Source organism: Dioscorea cayenensis, chromosome 16, assembly GCF_009730915.1.
Source record: "Dioscorea cayenensis subsp. rotundata cultivar TDr96_F1 chromosome 16, TDr96_F1_v2_PseudoChromosome.rev07_lg8_w22 25.fasta, whole genome shotgun sequence".
In the NCBI taxonomy this organism is placed as follows: Eukaryota; Viridiplantae; Streptophyta; class Magnoliopsida; order Dioscoreales; family Dioscoreaceae; genus Dioscorea; species Dioscorea cayenensis.
The window spans coordinates 14514292-14533064 of record NC_052486.1 but is presented as its reverse complement, the minus strand read 5'-3'; positions in this window follow the sequence as shown (position 1 = coordinate 14533064).

Genomic DNA, 18773 nt, shown 5'->3' with positions numbered 1-18773 from the left:
TTAGTACTATGGCTTTCAACCAATTAGGTTGAAATTTAAACCAATCAAGAGTTGACAGATCAGTGGGCGCTTTCATTAACACTTGTGTCTGATATCATCAATCGCGCTAATCTTGGTATGGAAGTAATGCATGAACGTAATGCTCACAACTTCCCTCTAGACCTAGTCACTGTTGAAGCTCCATCTACAAATGGATAAGACTTTTGTCTTAATGTATATGAATCTCAGAATAATAAATACAATAAATAATGATGAATGGAAAAAAGAGAAAATCCTTTAGCTAGATAAGGGGTAGATGTAGCCAAGTGGATAAAGGGAGTGGATTGTGAATCCACCATCCGCGGGTTCAATTCCCGTCGTTCGCCAATCACATTATTGAAAATTTACAAAATGAGATTTAAAATATTCCTATTTATTTACGGCGATGAAGACGAAAAAGCGTTACTTCTCAAAGAGAAATTTCCCGCCCTTTCCTACTTCTTCTTCCAAAGCATACGGCTTTCTAGATGTATATGATGATATCTAGACCGATGGATCTTATATGAATCGTTTGATGAAGTACCACATGAGTGGATATATGGGAATCCAAATCGCGAATCACTCATGTTATGATCTTCTACATCCTAGGTCTCCCCGTTCCGTCATCCGGCTTATGTTCTTCATGTAGCATTCAGACTGAATGACTCTATGAAATTACGTCAATACTTCCACATATTGCGGGTAATGTAGGAGACATCTCTATTTTTCCCCCAGGATCTTTATAATTACCACTGCTTAGCTTTCAATTCGCCTCTGACCATTAACTTAAATGTGAATAACCCGTATTCTTCTCTTTGAAACAAGGGGTGCTTCCGGTTCTGTGCGTGCTTCAAACAATTTTGTCTTCCCCATATTACTATATCTCTAGAGTCAATAATTTTCTATGAGGAACTACTGAACTCAATCACTTGTTGCCTTTACTCAATAGTTTTCTGTTGAGGTCTATCCCGTAGAGGTACTCAAATTGGATCAGTGATCAATTTCTAGGTTTCATCGTAAACCTAATTTAATTGGTTACTTCCAATTACGTAAATCAATAGTTCAAACCGCACTCAAAGGTAGGGCATTTCCCATTGATATAGGAACTTCTGTACCAGAAACAATGGTATCTCGAATTATAGACCCTCTGGGATGTAAAATATATCTCTTCTCACCATCCCCATAGTGTATGAGACAAATGTATGCATTTCGATTAGGGTCATATTCTATGGTTACGATTCTACCAGATATGTCTTTTTCATTCCGTTGAAAAATAGATTTTTACGGTATAGACGCTTATGACCTCCCCTCTATGCCCTGCGGTAATGATTCCTCTGGCATTACGACCTTTACCACAACGATGCTGTCCATAGATCAAATTATTTCGTGGATTGGATTTCACTTGACTGTCCATGGCTTCATTGCGTGTACTCAGGGTAGAAGTTTAGTATAAATGTATCGCCCTCTTCTTTATTAAATTAAGTATGTATTTTCCATAAAGTTCTTCTCTATAAGAGGTGGAATAGAATAACCCGGTTGAAGGGTAATGATCATACGTCTATAATGCATTGTATGTCCCATAATAGGTCCCATTCTTCTACCCTTTCCCGGGAGTCGATGACCATATTACCTTGACACAAAAGAAGAGTTTGACCCAATGCTTTATTTCTGTACTAGTTGATTCTGATTCGACATTAGAAGTATATTGATTCTTCCCCAATAACCGAATACTTTTTTCTGTAAACACTGCATATTTTATTACATCCATAAATCATTTTCTTCCCCCGATATCGATAAGAATTCTAGTTCTTACTGTTCATATTTTATGTGGTATGAATATACCATACCAATTTGTTATGTATGGATGATGAGATTCCATTGATACATAGCTAATTCCAATAGACTTATTGAACATTCCCATTGGCGTGAATCCAGCAAGAATTGAACCTACGAATTTGCCAATTATGAGTTGGGCGCTTTAACATTCAGCCATGGATGCGCTAGCGAGTAAACTAGGTGTTTTTTTTGGTAGAGCCGAGGATCGGTTCAAGAAAGAACGTCAAAGAAAGGTGACTGAGACTTCTCCTTCGACTTAGACGGAGACTGAACAAGCTGCTTTGGAATTGTGTTTTGGCTCGCAATAAAGCTAGGGTCCTAATCGAGCAAGATGTAGTCCTATCTATCTACCTCTCCAGACACAATATCTTGAGTACCTATGATGATTACTACATCTGCTGCCATGTGATGTTTGGACATAGAATCAAATCCTTGTGAATGGGCAGAGCCAGGTGCTCTTATTTTATGACGGTAGGGACGATTGCTTCCATTACTGACAAGAAAGACACCAAATTCTCCTTTTGGTGCTTCAACCTGCGGTATAGGTAGAAGGAGTCGGCATCGAAAAAAACCTTCTCAGTATAAGGTTCGAAATGGTGAATTGAGGTAGAGTAGACCCGATGATTCTATAATAATTTGGCCGGTTATTGAAAAGAAAAAGGCTTGCATCCGCTCCCCTAAACTATAACCGGTCCCATCTCTCTCCAGACCTAACATGGTAGTTTCTCATCATAGGGCTTTCTATCTATAGATTGATCCATTACCAACGAAGGATCCCATTCGTTCAGAACTTAGTTGACTGCTTCTATAGATAAGGCGGAGCACCCTTGGTTCAAAGATTATAGCACATAGGCTTCGCCCTACTACATAGCTCGCTAACACGTTGCATTGCCGACTTTGCTACCGACGCTTCATCTTAAGTGCTTCGCCACCGAGGCTCGACATAAAAAGACGTTCCTATCCATAGAAGCACGCCCGCTAACGCTCGCTAAGTCGCCGAACCCTCACGATCGACCATTCGCTTTCTCGATGCGAAAGCACTTCTCTTTGCCCCTTAAGTATAAGTAGAAGGACAAGAAAGAGATTCTTGGTTTTCTTGCTCCCGCTTCCTTATCTGCGTTTGTCAAGCCAACTTAGCTTTTTGGGAGGTGAAATAGCGGTTGAAGCAGACATTTTGAAATGACAGCATCAAAGATATATATATATAAAGATATATCTTTCTATATATATAAGGTCATGGTTATCCCGGACTGCGTTCCGGAAAAAGTAGTCTACTTGACAGAAAGGGCGGGCACTCTCGTGTTTCAACCCCATGTTACTTTGATAGTTGTGGGGTACTGTGTATTTACAGCCTCTATGAGTTGCAACTGAATGGGGCCGGTGCGTGACGAATGGAAGGGTTCATCAAGCCATTTCTCGCATCAACCCCCTAAAGAAAAGAATTTAGGAGGAGGGGTACTTAACTAAACTAATAGGGGGCAATTGCATCGCACCTGACTGTGAGGGACCTCTCGAGACCTTATGTTTACTTCGTAACTAGTGGCCGGTTTCCCGTTCCCGTCGTGAAAGCCTTTTCCCATTGCGAAGAGCCCCAACGAGGAAGGTGTTAGTGCTTTCTCATGGGGTCAATAATGCAAATCCCTCTTTTTGTGCCGGGAAGAAGATAAGAAAACGCGAAGCATTCTCTTGGTTTTCCAACCTATTGTTGCTTCTAAAGGCTGCCCTCTCTCGGCTGGATTTTGGTCCAGCCTACTATGAGGATCTTGTATCCCGTACATTGTCTTTCCCCCTCCTGGGTTCCCGTGGTTCCTATACCGCCGCCTTTCCTGGTCTTTTTCTTTTAGTGCTTCGACCCGAAGCAATATGTGACGCTAGTTCAGTGGATAAGATGACTGTGCTCCAGCTCACTCAAGAATGGGACGGCAGTGGTCCGTCGGCAAGCTCGTTCTGATCTTGGACACAGTACATTGGAATCCTGAAGCACCACCGCGAACGCTACCACACGTGCGCCTGCGGTGCGGTAAGGCACCACCCTATTGTGCCAGCAGCCAACTCCGGCGTGTCAGCTTAGTTATTCTCATTAAGCCACAACCTTGATGTCTAGCTTCCCAACTGGTAGACGGTTCCTTTTCCCCCAGAGCAATTGATAAGTGCTTGAGTGGACATATTTTTATATATGTTTTACATGCATTGAGCATCATTTTTACTGTGGTTTATGTCTCATATTGTGTATTTGGTGTTCTTGTATGCATATAGGTTGTGAATGCATTGAAGAGTAAAAAGGAAGCAAAGATAGGCTTTAAAGACACAATGTTGGGAGTTCTTGTTGAATTCAAGGACCAAGACACGAGAGAAGTTCATAAACGTGGAGATGTGTGCCGACTTCCAAGAAGATTCAAGTCAATTCACTAGTGGAAGGGCACAAAGGCAGCCACATCTTCATGTTCCTTCTCTTTGTGAAGATTGCAAGACCTCTCAAAGATACGTCTTCTATTCTCATTGCTTGCTTGTTTAATTAATCTTTGTGATTGATTAGATTTGCATGATTTGTTAGTATCGGTGATCGGGAGGCCGGATCCGATTATATTTGGATTTCCACGACTTAACTTACTCATCATAGAAACACTTTGCTTATTCGGTACCTAATACCTGAATCCTAGGGGGAGCATTGCCCGAATATCCCACTTTTACTGATTGAGATCTCCATCCATTTAACCCTTGCATATTCGTCTCCGGTATTCACTTCTTCGCACATTAGATCACCACACCTTTCCATTTATCATTAGGTTAGAAAGCAGAGAAGAAGTTAGTACTAGTAGCCCTGTTCCCTGTGGATTCGACTACCCACTCACTGGGGTAATTATTACTTCGACACCCGTGCACTTGCGGTTTACAAGCATATTCGGACTCGTGTCAAGTTTTTGGCGCCATTGCCGGGGAACAAGATATTAGGAACGCTAGGACTTTGTTGCTCTAACCACTTATCTTTTTCTTTATTTTGTCTATTCCACACTTTTTTTTTCCATCATTCTCATCGATTTTTATTTTGTTTTTATCTATTTCACTCTATCTTCTTGCACTGTTCTATTTTGTTTTATTTTGTCTTATTTACTTTTCCTTGCGTGGAACATGAATGATGATTAATCCAGTTGTAGAATTATATTTTTCAGGCTGATGTTCTCACTAGAAAAATTGATCAATTTATCAATGTTCATCAACAACACAATCCATATCACATCAACTATCATCCAAATCAAAGGAGCTACCCAAACCTCTTATGGGATATTGATGGACAACAATGGGAAGCACCTCAACAAGAACTTCAATGGGATGAGAAAGTTGAAGAAGATGTACTTCGGTTGGAAAGAGTGTTACCGAGGTTTATTGAAGCAACCGATGCCCGTTTCCAAAATATTGAGGCCACATTAAGTTGTCACGATGTCTCCATCAAAAACATTGAGCATCAGTTAGGAGAGATCTTGGACATGCTTGCTAAGGAAAAAGAAGAATTTGAACAAGCGAGGCAAGTGTCTCCGGGACATGATGAGGCCATGAGCACAATTGAAGAAGTTGGGCAAATTGAGTACATTGGGGTAGGAAATGAAAAAGCAAGAAGTTGAATATCATTTTGAGATTTTTGGATTGTGTGAATGAAGATTGTGCTTGTGAGCGAGGAAATTTTTCAAGGGGATTTGCTAGTCTCATGTCCTCTCGTTGAAAATTGATAAGTGCTTGAGTAGACATATTTTTTTATATGTTTTACATGCATTGAGCATCATTTTTTTACTGTGGTTTATGTCTCATATTGTCTATTTGGTGTTCTTTTATGCATATAGGTTGTGAATGCCTTGAAGAGTAAAAAGGAAGCAAAGATAGGCTATAAAGACACAATGTTGGGAGTTCTTGTTCAATTCAAGGATCGAGACACGAGAGCAGTTCATAAACGTGGAGATGTGTGCCAACTTCTAAGAAGATTCAAGTCAATTCACTATTTGGAAGGGCAACCTTAGTGACGTAAAACAAGCGCTTCTTGGGAGGCAACCCAAGTTTTTAAATGTTTTCTAGTTTAGATTTTCATTTCTGCAGTAATAAATTCATGAGTGGGTGCTTTGATGAATTTTTGTTGGTGTTGAAGTTTTCATGGAAAATTTTGGTGATTTAAATTGATTTTCGTGTATGTGGCATGGTTGAGGGTGTAATTCATGTTTATAGTTGAAGAATTAGTGTTAATTTGAAGTTTGGAACCTTGCGTGGACTGTCTGCAGAAATTTTGCAGCTCACGCGGTCGTGTGGAATTTCCACACGGCCGTGTACAGTACCCACGCGGGGGTGTGGAATTTCCACACCCCCATGTGGCTTATAAGATTATGAGGGGTCACTTTTCATTATCTTCACCACTTACACCCATCTTCTCCCACTTCTCCATCTTCAAGAATCTGAACTTTTGAGCACAAAAACTAATTTTCTTCAACTCCTTGGAGATTTAAAAGTGTTTTGCCGGCATTTGCATTAAGTTTCCTTCACCGATTTGCTCCAGTAAACTTCATTTTTCCCTTATCTTCTCTATGCCCTTATTTTTGCCAATCCATAGAGTTTTATTGGTTTATAAGTGTTGTTTTTTTCATGGAAAAATCTTGTAGAGACACTTTAGAATGTATGGATCGGAAATTTTTTTGGAAGCGTTGAGCCCAATCATGGCTTCTGGCCATGGTTAGGCGCCCACGCGGGCGCGTGGCGGGACCACACGCCCGCGTGGGCGGGCCGCCGCTCGCTGGGCGCCCACGCTGCGCTGCCGGCACCATCGCGTCGGGCCGGGCCCGACCGCTCGGGCTGGGCGCCACGCGGGCTGCGGCGCGTGGCGCCCGGCCGAGATCGACGCGCCCACGCGGGCGCGTGGCTTCCCCACACACCCGCGTAGGCTGGAAAAGTACCCAATAAGGCCAGAAAAGTGCTTGGCTTGCGCTCCACGCTCGCGTGGAGCCCTGTACTCATCAAATTCATGCTTAACTCGACTTCTTTTTGAAGCTTTATTTGCGTGTATGCCACCAAGGACCGAAAAAGTTTTGATCGTATATGATTAACCTTGGATGGGAACATTCTTTTGGCACACCGGCAACACCAGAAGACGACGTCGATGCTTGAGGCGTCCCACTCATGATTCTTTAGTTTTCCTTTTACTTTTTGTTTTTCATTTTTTTTTAGTTGTTATTTTTATGCTTTTTAGAGTTTAGTTAACTTTGTGTTTTTGTTTTTGTTTGTGCGAGTTTGTGCTTCATGTGTTTACTTATAAGAACTCGTACATCTTTTCTATTTTGTTGAGCTTCACTGAACCCCTTGTCTACGTGCAGATGGCCTTGAGAGTGATGTTGATGGTGTTTTAGTCATAGACATGATCATGTGATATTGTCACATGGTCGTGTGAGCTTCACAACCCATACAACAAGCCCATGAGTTAGACTTCACCAAACGATTAATGAGGAGTTCAGGGGAGTATTGTTTTAATTGCATTCCCACACACATTATGCTTCCATTGTTATTATTTTTATTGTGCTTGCATGCGTACATTGAGGACAATGTACATCTTAAGTGTGGGGGAGGGTTCACCTTATACATGACTTTTACTTGTGTTTTCATGAGCATGCTCTTGTTGCCAATGAAGGTTCACCTTAGGGTTAAGAGTTTAATTCTTAGTTTTTGGAGGTTATAAACATGGATTTTATCATGCTCTAGTTTTCATCCAATTTTATTGAATATTTTTGTCCGATTGCTCTTTCTGCACTTTTCTCGCTCATTAGACCTATGAAGACTCTAGTTCATTATGTTTGGGACTTTAGTGTGCTAGTTTTTATTTGAAAAAAAAAAAATCAGAAAAAAAAAGAAATGGAAATTGTTTGTTGTTTGTACATAGGGTGTGGAAAGAGCTACCACCCATGATGTATGTAGCTACTCTCATAAGTCGGATACTTGTTATGCCCTAATGAGAGAAAGAGCTATCTCATGGGATGTGTGAAAGCTACCATCCTCGGTAGAAAGAGCTACCACCTCGAAAGTGTGAAAGCCACTCGGGAGGCATCTTGGGAAAGGGCTACCTTAGAGGTTGTGTGAAGCTACTACCTATTCTTTCTGTTTATAAATAAGTCCCATGTTAATAAGAACTTGGTAGTGGACATAGTGTTGACATGAGTTGAGTTTTTCACACACACACGCATTCGGATTTTATTACATTCATTTTTTATTGGATTGTTTGCTAGATCATTGATTGTTTTGTCTAGTGTTTGATTCTCTCCATGACTGTAGAATTTTATTCTTGTACTCATTTGGTGAACCTAAGGCCAAGCACTTCTCTTTTCTTTCCATAGGTATAATGTTTAATTTTGCTTGAGGACAAGCAAAGACTTAAGTGTGGGGGAGTTTGATAAGTGCTTGAGTAGACATATTTTTATATATGTTTTACATGCATTGAGCATCATTTTTACTGTGGTTTATGTCTCATATTGTGTATTTGGTGTTCTTTTATGCATATAGGTTGTGAATGCCTTGAAGAGTAAAAAGGAAGCAAAGATAGGCTATAAAGACACAATGTTGGGAGTTCTTGTTCAATTCAAGGATCAAGACACGAGAGCAGTTCATAAACGTGGAGATGTGTGCCAACTTCCAAGAAGATTCAAGTCAATTCACTATTTGGAAGGGCACAAAGGCAGCCACATCTTCATATTCCTTCTCTTTGTGAAGATTGCAAGACCTCTCAAAGATACGTCGATGAAGAAAAGTTTTATAGCCTACCACATGGACGTGTGCCCGGACATGTGGCCTTAAGAGAAGAGTGTTCGGATCGCGTTTTGTGAAAAGTACTGTAGCAATTTCACTGTATCAGTACTGTAGCAAAATTGCTATTCACGCGGCCGCGTGGAAATTTCTGCAGCCCACGCGGCCGCGTGGAAAATCCACACGGGCGCGTGAGGGCACATGACAGACGCGATCTAAGGCCTATAAATAGCCATTTTGTCCTATTCTTTCTCATCTTTTGTGCGGCTCTTGAGGGGTGAGACGGCTAGGGTTTGGAGAGGAGGTCTTTGCGGCTTTGGAGGCGCTTCGTCACCAACTTTGATCGATTCCTCCTCCGTCATAGCATCAAGGAAGCCACCGGTGAACCTAGCTTCGGAGTGGGTCCTTCAAGACGTCGAAGCTCTCCATCAAGGCCATCGGGCTCATATATAAGGGGGTTTATTTCTATGGTTTTAATGTACTTTCATTCATTGATGGTGTGTTTTTGTATGTTGCTCCATGGAGAGCTAAAACCCTAGAGGGTATTTGGGCTTGTGAACCCTAGGATTCTCATCTTTTGTGGATTTGCTTTAGTGTTTCTATTTAATCCGAGTTTGATTAAGTTTTCATTCTTGATTGTTTAATGCTTGCTTGCCTTATTGATCTTATGGTTATTTGGTTTGCATGATTTGTTGCCTTGGTGGGAGAGAGATCTCCATTAGGGTTAGAACCTCAAGATTGAAGAGGGTTGAGAGGGTGAGTCATGAGATAGTGAAGTGTCCCCTTTCCCTCCGATTGGTGTATTCTATCTCCATTCCCTAAGCTCTATGCAACCATATTTGGTGGGAGGCGTGAGATTGCTCGATTTCTCCGCCGGGACCTTGTAGGGGGTTAGGATCCTTCACCGGGAATTAGGGTTGGATCAATCTTTAGGAATTGGATACAAGTCTTGGAATCCCTAGAGTGCTTTTGCGGTCATATGTGGTGTGAGGTGTTGAGATTGAGCGATTTCTCCACCGGGACCTCGTAGGGGGACTAGTATCGGTGATCTAGAGATAGACCCGATTATGTTTGGATTTCCACGACTTAACTTACTCATCATAGAAACATTTTGCTTATCCGGTACCTAATACCTGAATCCTAGGGGGAGCATTGCCCGAATACCCCACTTTTTACTCGATTGAGATTCTCCTTCCATTTTACCCTTGCATATTCGTCTCCGTGTTCATCTCTTCGCACATTAGATCACCACACTATCCCATTATCATTAGGCTAGATAGCGGAGAAGAAGTTAGTACTAGTAGCCCCTGCTCCCTCGTGGATTCGACTCACCCGACTCACCGGGTATTTATTACTTCGACACCCGTACACTTGCGGTACACACACGCATATTCGGACGTGTCAATGATCTTCTAGCTTCCTTGCCCTTCTTCTCCTTCCCAAGGTTGCCCAAAATCTCCCAAGTGATCTCCCCAATGTCGGCCAAGAAAAGGTCCAGCCAAAAGTCCCTTTTTTCTGCCCTAAAAGTTGGTATTTATACCCCCCGAGGCATATGGGTCGTATGGGGGTCATATGGGGGTCGTATAGCACCCAAAAACCCTAGATTCGCGATCCATACGGGGGTGCATACGGCCCCCATACTGGGTAGTATGGAAATCTGGGCAGACACTCCAAATCAATTCGCTGCTATAGTGCATACGGCCCCCATACTGGGTAGTATGGGGGTAGTATGAAATTCCTGTTTTTTTCTCTTTTCGCCCAAATGATATCTTCTTGTTCTCCATGGCTTCCTTGTGCCCTACAAAGCAAATAATAGACGATTAAGCGCAAAACGGGCATCAAACCTCACGAAATACATGCAAAGTGAATACGATATATGCATGAAAACATCTACATTTAGACACTTATCAGCGTTCTAACTCTAATGGAGACCTCTCACATTAAAGTAACAAATCATGCATATACAATCAACCACAAGGATCAATGACACATGCAACCAATGGGAACACAAGATTAAAACTCAAATCAACTGGGATTTAATAGAAACAAAAAGAAAAATCAATACAAAAGAATAGATCCTAGGGTTCACATGCTCAAATAGCTACTAGGGTTTAGCCCTCCATGGGGCAAGTTATAAAACAATGATGAATACAATGAATAGCAATGAAAACCATAGTGAAAAGACCTCCTTGAATTCGTGATGATGGCCTTGATGGGTCGCTCAACGTCTTGAAGAATCCACCTCTGAAGCTAGGTTGCTGAAGGCCCCCTTGATGCTATGATGGAGAGAAGATGGATCAAAGTTGGTGATGAACGGCCCCCAATATCACCAAAGACCTCCTCTAAAACCCTAACCACCATGCCCTTTGACACACCCCTTTACGTGCGATGTGCAAGTGCACAGGTTTGTTAAAGTAATAAATCTCAGGTGAGTGGGTTATCGTATCCACAGGGAATAGTGAATAGAAACACAACGATTGTTACTTAACTAAGGGAAGATGAAACAATAATGATGTGGATAAAATCAATGTGGACGAGACTAAAGAGAATAAGAAAGAGAGGTATGATAAAATGAGAGGAAAGGCAATCGATAGAAAGTGGGGTACTTGGACATTGCTCCCCTTAGGGTTATTGCTTCAAATGCAAGACCAACTATTATATCTCCTAACTGATGCTTAATGAGTCATGGAAATCCTAAAATGCACGGTGCCAAACCTAAGGTCAACCATGACTAACTCTATACTATGTTCCGATGCTCAGTCTCAATACCTCACAATGTGCAAAGTTGCAAGAAGTTCTAGGTATTCCAAGTGATAAATCCTATTCCTATATGTAGATCTAACCTTTTGGCCCAGGTGAAAGACCCCTAGTCACAATTAAGCACCATATACTAAGGATTACTACAACACTTCACTCTGTTACTCACGCAACTAAGCCCTAGTGGAGTTCCTCTCTTAGCACTTCACTCTATTGTGACCGCATAGAACTCTAGGAAATAGAGGTAGGATAAATCACACCGGAGGAGAAAGGGGACGCTCCACTACCTCTCGACTCACCCTCTCGACCCTCTCCAATCTTGCTTTATCTAACTCTCATGGTGTGCCACTCACTCACAAGGATTACTAATGTAGACTCTCAACCCTAGTGTCACTCAAAAGGAGAAATCAATCAACAAGCATTCAAGATTGGAACTCAATTAAAGACATCAATTAAGGAAAACATAATAAAAGGTCAATGAAACAATTGCACCCTAGGGTTTACAAATCCAAGTACCCACTAGGGGGTTTAGCTCTCCATGGAGCAAGATACAATCAATAATGAAATCAAAAGTAAAAACATGTAATCCATAAGAAAAACCCCGTCGGTATTTATGTCGATGGTCTTGTGGAGTAGCCTCGTCCTCTCCAAAGGTCCCCTTGTCAAGCCTAGGGCACACCTCGCCAGATCGGTGCCGACGAAAGTTCCCCCAATAACTATTTTCCAAGAAAAATGTGGTGTCAAAGCAGTAGAACCACTATAAAAGCCTTGCCAAAGCCCCTCTAAACCCTAGCCGCAAGCCTCTCAAAAGATGGAGAAAAGATGGAAAAAAGGATGCTCCAATTAGGCTAAATCGCGGCTTTATATAGGGCTGGAATCGGGAATCCACACGGGAGTGTGGAATTTCCACACACCCGTGTGAATCTGCAGAACTTGGTTTTTCAGCGGCTTGTGAACAATAATTACTACAGTAAATTGATACAGTGGCTTGCTACAGTAACTTGTTACAACACTCCGCCAAAATACTCCCGAATCCACACTTTTCATCGAGGCAATACAAACGGGCACACATATATGTTGTAGATGGCGTTGTATCTTCAAGTAAAAAGCACATTTGACGGGAATCTTGCTAGCCTTGCACAAGTCGGAACACAGCAGTGTTAATGCCTTTGTGCCCCTCCAATTTACATATTCCATCAAGCATAATGGAGGTTGGCACACAATCATATGTCTTTGAGCACAACTTGCATCTTCTCATGTGTTTACTTCAAGATTCCATCAACATAATGCATTTGCAATCTACTTTGGCTCCTTTTTATTCTCTATTTGGCTCCATAATCCTATATGCGCAAAAGAACACAAAAACACAAGATAGCGATAAAACCTGATAAAAGTAATGCTCATTGTAAGAAAAAAATACTTTGTATTCTTACTACACAAGCACTTATCACCCTTAGAGTGCTTGCAAAAAGCCCCGCAAAAAGTCTCTCAAGAATAGGGTAAAAGGCCTATTTGTAGCACAAAACCACACACATGTGGATTTTCCACATGCCCGCGTGGGCAGCAGGAATTTCCACCCGATCATGTGAACAGTAATTCTGCTACGTGAAAATGCTACATTGCTTTACTACAGTGCTTTTTCACAAAACGCGGTCCAAACACTCTTCTCTTGAGGTCACATGGCCGGGGACACGTCCATGTGGTATGCTATAATACTTTTCTTCATCGATGCATCTTTGAAAGGTCATGCAATCTTCACAAAGAGAAGGAACATGAAGATGTGACTGCCTTTGTGCCCTTCCAACTAGTAAATTGGCTTAAATCTCATTGGAAGTTGGCACACATCTCCACATTCATGAACTCCTCTAATGTCAAGGTCCTTGAATTGAATAAGAACTCCCAAAATTGTGTCTTTATAGCCTATCTTTGCTTCCTTTTGATTCTTCAAGGCATTCACAACCTAATTGCACAAAAGAACACCAAACACACAATATGAGACATAAACCATGGTAAAAATGATGCTCAATGCATGTAAAACATATAAAAAAAATATGTCTACTCAAGCACTTATCAATAGAATTCTGATCCCATGGTAATATCAAAGGGCAAAGCATCCCAAACCCATCCCTTCTTTCCAATCTCATCTCTCCTCCTCCTCCTCCACATACCGCCCTAGATCCATCCCCATCTCACGACCAAACTCGGATTGTGGCCATTTCTTTCTCCAGCTCTCCTACAATGACCTTCCCTCCATCTCACGGAGCTCTCCTTGTTCTACTTGTGTGCATTGGCCCTAAAGTTGAGTAAGCTTGAATAGTACGATTCCTTCAAATACGTAATTCTAATCCATCTCACACTATGATTCACGAGGTTGATCTTTGTTGTTTCTCAATCGATGCATTGGATTGTGCTTTCTTTTTCTTTTTCTAGGGCATTAGTTTCATTTTGTTTCTATTTTTTCTTGAATTGTTTTGACTTGTTTTGCTACGCTAGTTGGAATTAAAGATGAAAATGAAGATTACTACGAAAAGAATGGCCATTGTTTTCTTAGTTGATATTTATGCTAATAAATTCCTCACTTTGTGGACATAAATGTTGTTATACCTCTGATTATGTATCCTTTAAATGCATATTGCATTACCAATATAGTATTTCTGAAGTATGCTTATTAAACTTGTTTTCCTTTCTTGGCTTTTGTCATAGCTATTATTTAACAGGCTATAATAAAACATTTGATTGCAGGCTAGGCCCCCAAAGTCCTACTTGTAAGTCTCTTTGAATGTCTTTATGCTCCTCCTAACAAGTATAAGCATGCCTGCAAGGTTCTCTGGAAGAGGTTATGGCTGAAAGCATGGCCATAAGGTTCCCGTAAGTGGATATGTTTGGCCTGTCCTTAGTTGATTGATGCCAAGAGAGCTCCATCTTCATCATTTTGGCTCTTTCTCTTCTTTAAGCACTATCGGAAGCTTGAGAATGTTAAATACACCATGTTTAACATTGAATTCCAAAATATAACTTTCGATACATGCCTAATGAGTGTACAATATGATATTAAATGATAAACAATTATACACTCATCATATTCCCCCACACTTAAGATTTTAATTATCCTCAAGTAAAAAAAAAATTAAGAACCAAGAAGGAAAAGTGTAAGACCTCGGGCGCTCTAAAATTGGGAAGTTTCAAAAGTAATTGGATGAGACAAACCAAGAATTCTAAAAATTTCGCGTTTTGAAAAGGGTTAATTCAAGGTTATTGCTTGTGTAGGTGCATTACAACTCTCCACTTGATTTCTTTTGACCTACAAGACTTTTAATAGTGAAAATTCACAAAAAAACTTCTTCTTCTTTTTAAGAAGGCAGCTTCTCACAACTCCTAAGGTAGCCTTTTTCTCACGTGACCCCGTAATGTGGCTTTCATGCTTGGGATAGGTAGCTCTTTCCACATATTTTTCTAGAAGATGATAGCTTCCGCTCATCTAAAGAGGTAGCTCTGATATGCCCATTGCATGCTGCAAGTGCACGGGTCATAAGAAGTATAATATATTCAATGAGGATTGGGTAGTCAAATCCACAGGGCCTGGAATCTTTCAGTACTAAATGCTTTTCTAATATATTGCTTGGTCAAAATGGGTTTTTGGGAAATATCTAAAATAAAACTCTAAAGGAAAAATGGGAAAGGTTGGAAATATGATGAAAAGGAGTTGGAAGATAGACCAAGTTGTAGCAACGATGAGAAGTAGCACCCCGGACTAATCCCCAAGTACAAAGTATATTGACTCTTCTCCAATAATTGTCAAGTACATCCTATTGCTCGTACGTGTGCTCAAAAAGTAATATCACATCTATGGCAATCAAACACGTCAAGTTTTGCAAATTGTAACTACAGTTATCATGCACATCAAGTTTTGCAATCGCACTATGGCAACTACAACTATGGGAATCAACACACGTCAAGTTTTGCAATAACAAGTACTCCAATCATGCACATCAAGTTATATGACACAAGATTTAATATTGGAAACCAAAAAACTCCATAGGCATTGAAGAAAAATAAATCAAATAGACATTGGAAACATGGTTCAGTAGCCCAGGGCACCGGAGAGTTGTTAGCTCCTCATGGGTACACAAAAAATAGAAGAGAACCAGAAAACAAAGAATTAAAAATCCATAGACTATGCTTTCCTTCTTCTGATATTTTCCTGAAGTCCTGTAATTTGCACAGCCGAAAAGCACTCCCATGCTTAGGCCGTACTGAACATGGAGAAAAGCAACTGACTTATTTTGATGCCAATTTCATTCTAACGCTCGATCTAATAGCCTAACACATGTTAACCTAGATTGAAACACAAACATATCAGGAATATCATTGAAATATATAAAATGAATGCTAAAAGACAAGCAAAATGCATATAGGAGATAGGTAAAATATAGATATAAAATGCATATATCAATCTCTTTATCTTGTTATTGCATACATAGTATCCGATTTATCGAGAAAAGCTCCACTCATCAAAAAGGGTATCTCTTTCTACTTTAAATGCTTCTCTTTTTCAAACAAATTCTTTAAAATTTGTAAATTTTTTTCTCAATTACTTCACTTGAAGTAAGGTGAACTATTAAATATACAAAAGTCATACAAGGACTAAGTCGCTACAAATAGAGAAGTTGTGTGATAAATTGGACAAATAACCAAGAATAGAGTCTAAACTAAAAAAAATAGAACTAAAAAAAGAACAAACTTGCATGTTTCTACCCTTATACTAAGAAACTCCCACTTATTTTCAAATGCACTTTCCCAAATTGATAACTTGATAAGTAAAAGAATTCAATAAATCTCAAATCCGTCCCCCACATTTAAAATTATACATTGTCCTTAATGTGTGTATATGATAAGTAAAGAAGAACAATGTAATATAAAGTGGAAGTAATTCTCATGCTCCTCGAGGTAGTCAAGGATCTACTATTACTCCTTCGCCGCTTACTTTCTAACCTAACTCTTAAGTGATGGAAAGTTAATTAACTAGCTAAAGAAAGTAAATAAATGGCTAAACAAGAAGTAAGGACTAAAGCAAATGAAAACAAGCAACACAATAAGATGTGAGGGAGCCATGGATGCGGATCCCCTTGGGGGTTCATAAAGGTACAAGAATGAATATCAAAAGATGTAAAGGTGGTTTGCACTGAGAGATTCCTAGATTAGATCAACCTCAATCTCTTCGCGATTAATCCCTAATCCCATATGAGTGTTGATCGGAATTTCTTCTGGATCAACCGTCCATGGATTGCATTAAAATCAAACAAATCTTTAAATAAGAGTAAACATAACCTAGGTTTACTCCTAAAAGTCAGAGACTACCGGAATCCGATCTCTAGGTGTGCCGGTACAAGCAACCCCTTCTAATCCATCCATGATCTAGTGCATGTGAGCAAGTCACATCAACGTGTACAACTCATTAAAGAGAAATTGATTACCTTTAGGTAAGAAAAAACTTCCAAGAAAACTGGTCGGTGAAATGCATCTAAATTAGTTTAAACATGTTTGAAAACACTCAAAGAAGAAAGGGAAAGAATAAGGGGAAGTGAATGGGAGAAGGGGGAGTCATCGACGACCACAAATAGGCGAGAAATGATTAGAAATGAATATCAAAGATCACATGTGATGCTTAAGCCCTATCTGCTTATTGGCAACTTATTGGCGTAAGCAGCGATCATAAGACTCTCTATCTGCTCTTTACGAGGGTACTTACGGCCATAAAGCCTACTCTGTAAGTGTTTCATCTTCTTTACAACCTAGATACTGCCGTGAGTGACTTTATACTATAACCTATACAATTCTCTGAAAGAAGCCTGTAAGTAATTTAATCATAAGTACTAGGTTATGGCCCGAAAGAGACACAATGAAATGGGTCATAAGGTTCTCTGAATTGCCCTTACGGTCATCTTATGGCCATAAGTTGGCCTGTAAGTAACTCAGTACATTTCCCGTTGAGGTTATAGACAATAAGGGTTTCTTGATCTACCTGTAAAGTACTCTGAATGACCCTAAGCGCTCACCTAATTGTTGTAAGTCACCCATAAGATACCTCTGAACTATGTTCTTCAAGACTTATTAACCCTAAGTGCACTAGTAAAGCTCTCTAGAACCCCCTTGTGGGGTGGCTTACAGGTGTAAAAATGCTCGTAAAGCTCTTTATTGAGGCATTATGGTCAGGCTTACGGGAATAAATATCCCGTAAGTAGTCCTTAAAATTGGGCCAATATTTCCATGTTCTAACAAGAATGTTCAAATACAAATGAGCACAAAAGTGAATGTCTAGGACTATAATCATCCAACCAAACCATGAAAAGCAATGATAAGGCAAGCATTTTATTACAAACTCCAACAAAAACACAAAACTAGTAACTAACAAGCAAGATAAGAGAAAAATATGAAAAACGCTTGGGTTGCCTCCTAAGAAGTGCTTGTTTTACATACTAGCTTGATGTACCTGTGGTAGAGATGCAAGTGTAAGTGCTGATCATGTAATAAAGTATGCATGAAAGAAAGATGTTGGTCTACAAAAAAGATTGAGAATACTAATAGTAACCCATAGTACTGAAAATTAGCCTAACTAATCAAGTGTTATGTGTGAACAAAAGAAAGTAAAAGTAAGAAGTATGAAACAAAATAAGAGGGAAATCAGGGGAAGAAATGATGTTTGGGCATAGAATTCCTCTTGGGTTTGATAAATTGCAGGATAAAGGTTGTCTACGTATGCAATCCTATTTGAACCGAGAGGTTTTCTAAATCATACAAAACACCTCAGTGGAGGATGAAGAGTAATTGAATTGGTGCAAAGCTAATATTGTCATCCACACAATCACATTAACACTCTATGAAACCTCATCGTAAATTAATGAGAATCTCTTAAGTAGGTGATCTCTCTTATGAGGAGATATTAACAATAATATGGATATAGAGTAGAGATGCGATTTCTCTAAAGAATCCCTAAAAATTCTCATCAAATCTATATATACTTGGCTGCTTATAGGCTACTTACGAAAGTAAGAATGTGGCAATAAGGAGCTGGAGAAGATGAGTTGCAAGCCTTTTGGGAACACTTACGACTGTAAGTCACATCCATAATGTCCTCTTGACACACCTTTTTGCGTGTGTACCACAGGTACACGGGTTGTCAAAGTAATAAAAGTACCCTGGTGAGTGGGTAGTCGTATCCACAGGGAATAGTGATAAAAAACACAAGAATTGCTATTTAAATATGATGAAGATGAATCAATAGTGGTATGAACAATATCAATGAGAAAATAAAAGAAATAAAGAAAACAAGAAAGAGAGACACAATAATATGCGAGGTAAGGCAATCGATAGAAAGTGGGGCACCCGGACATTGCTCA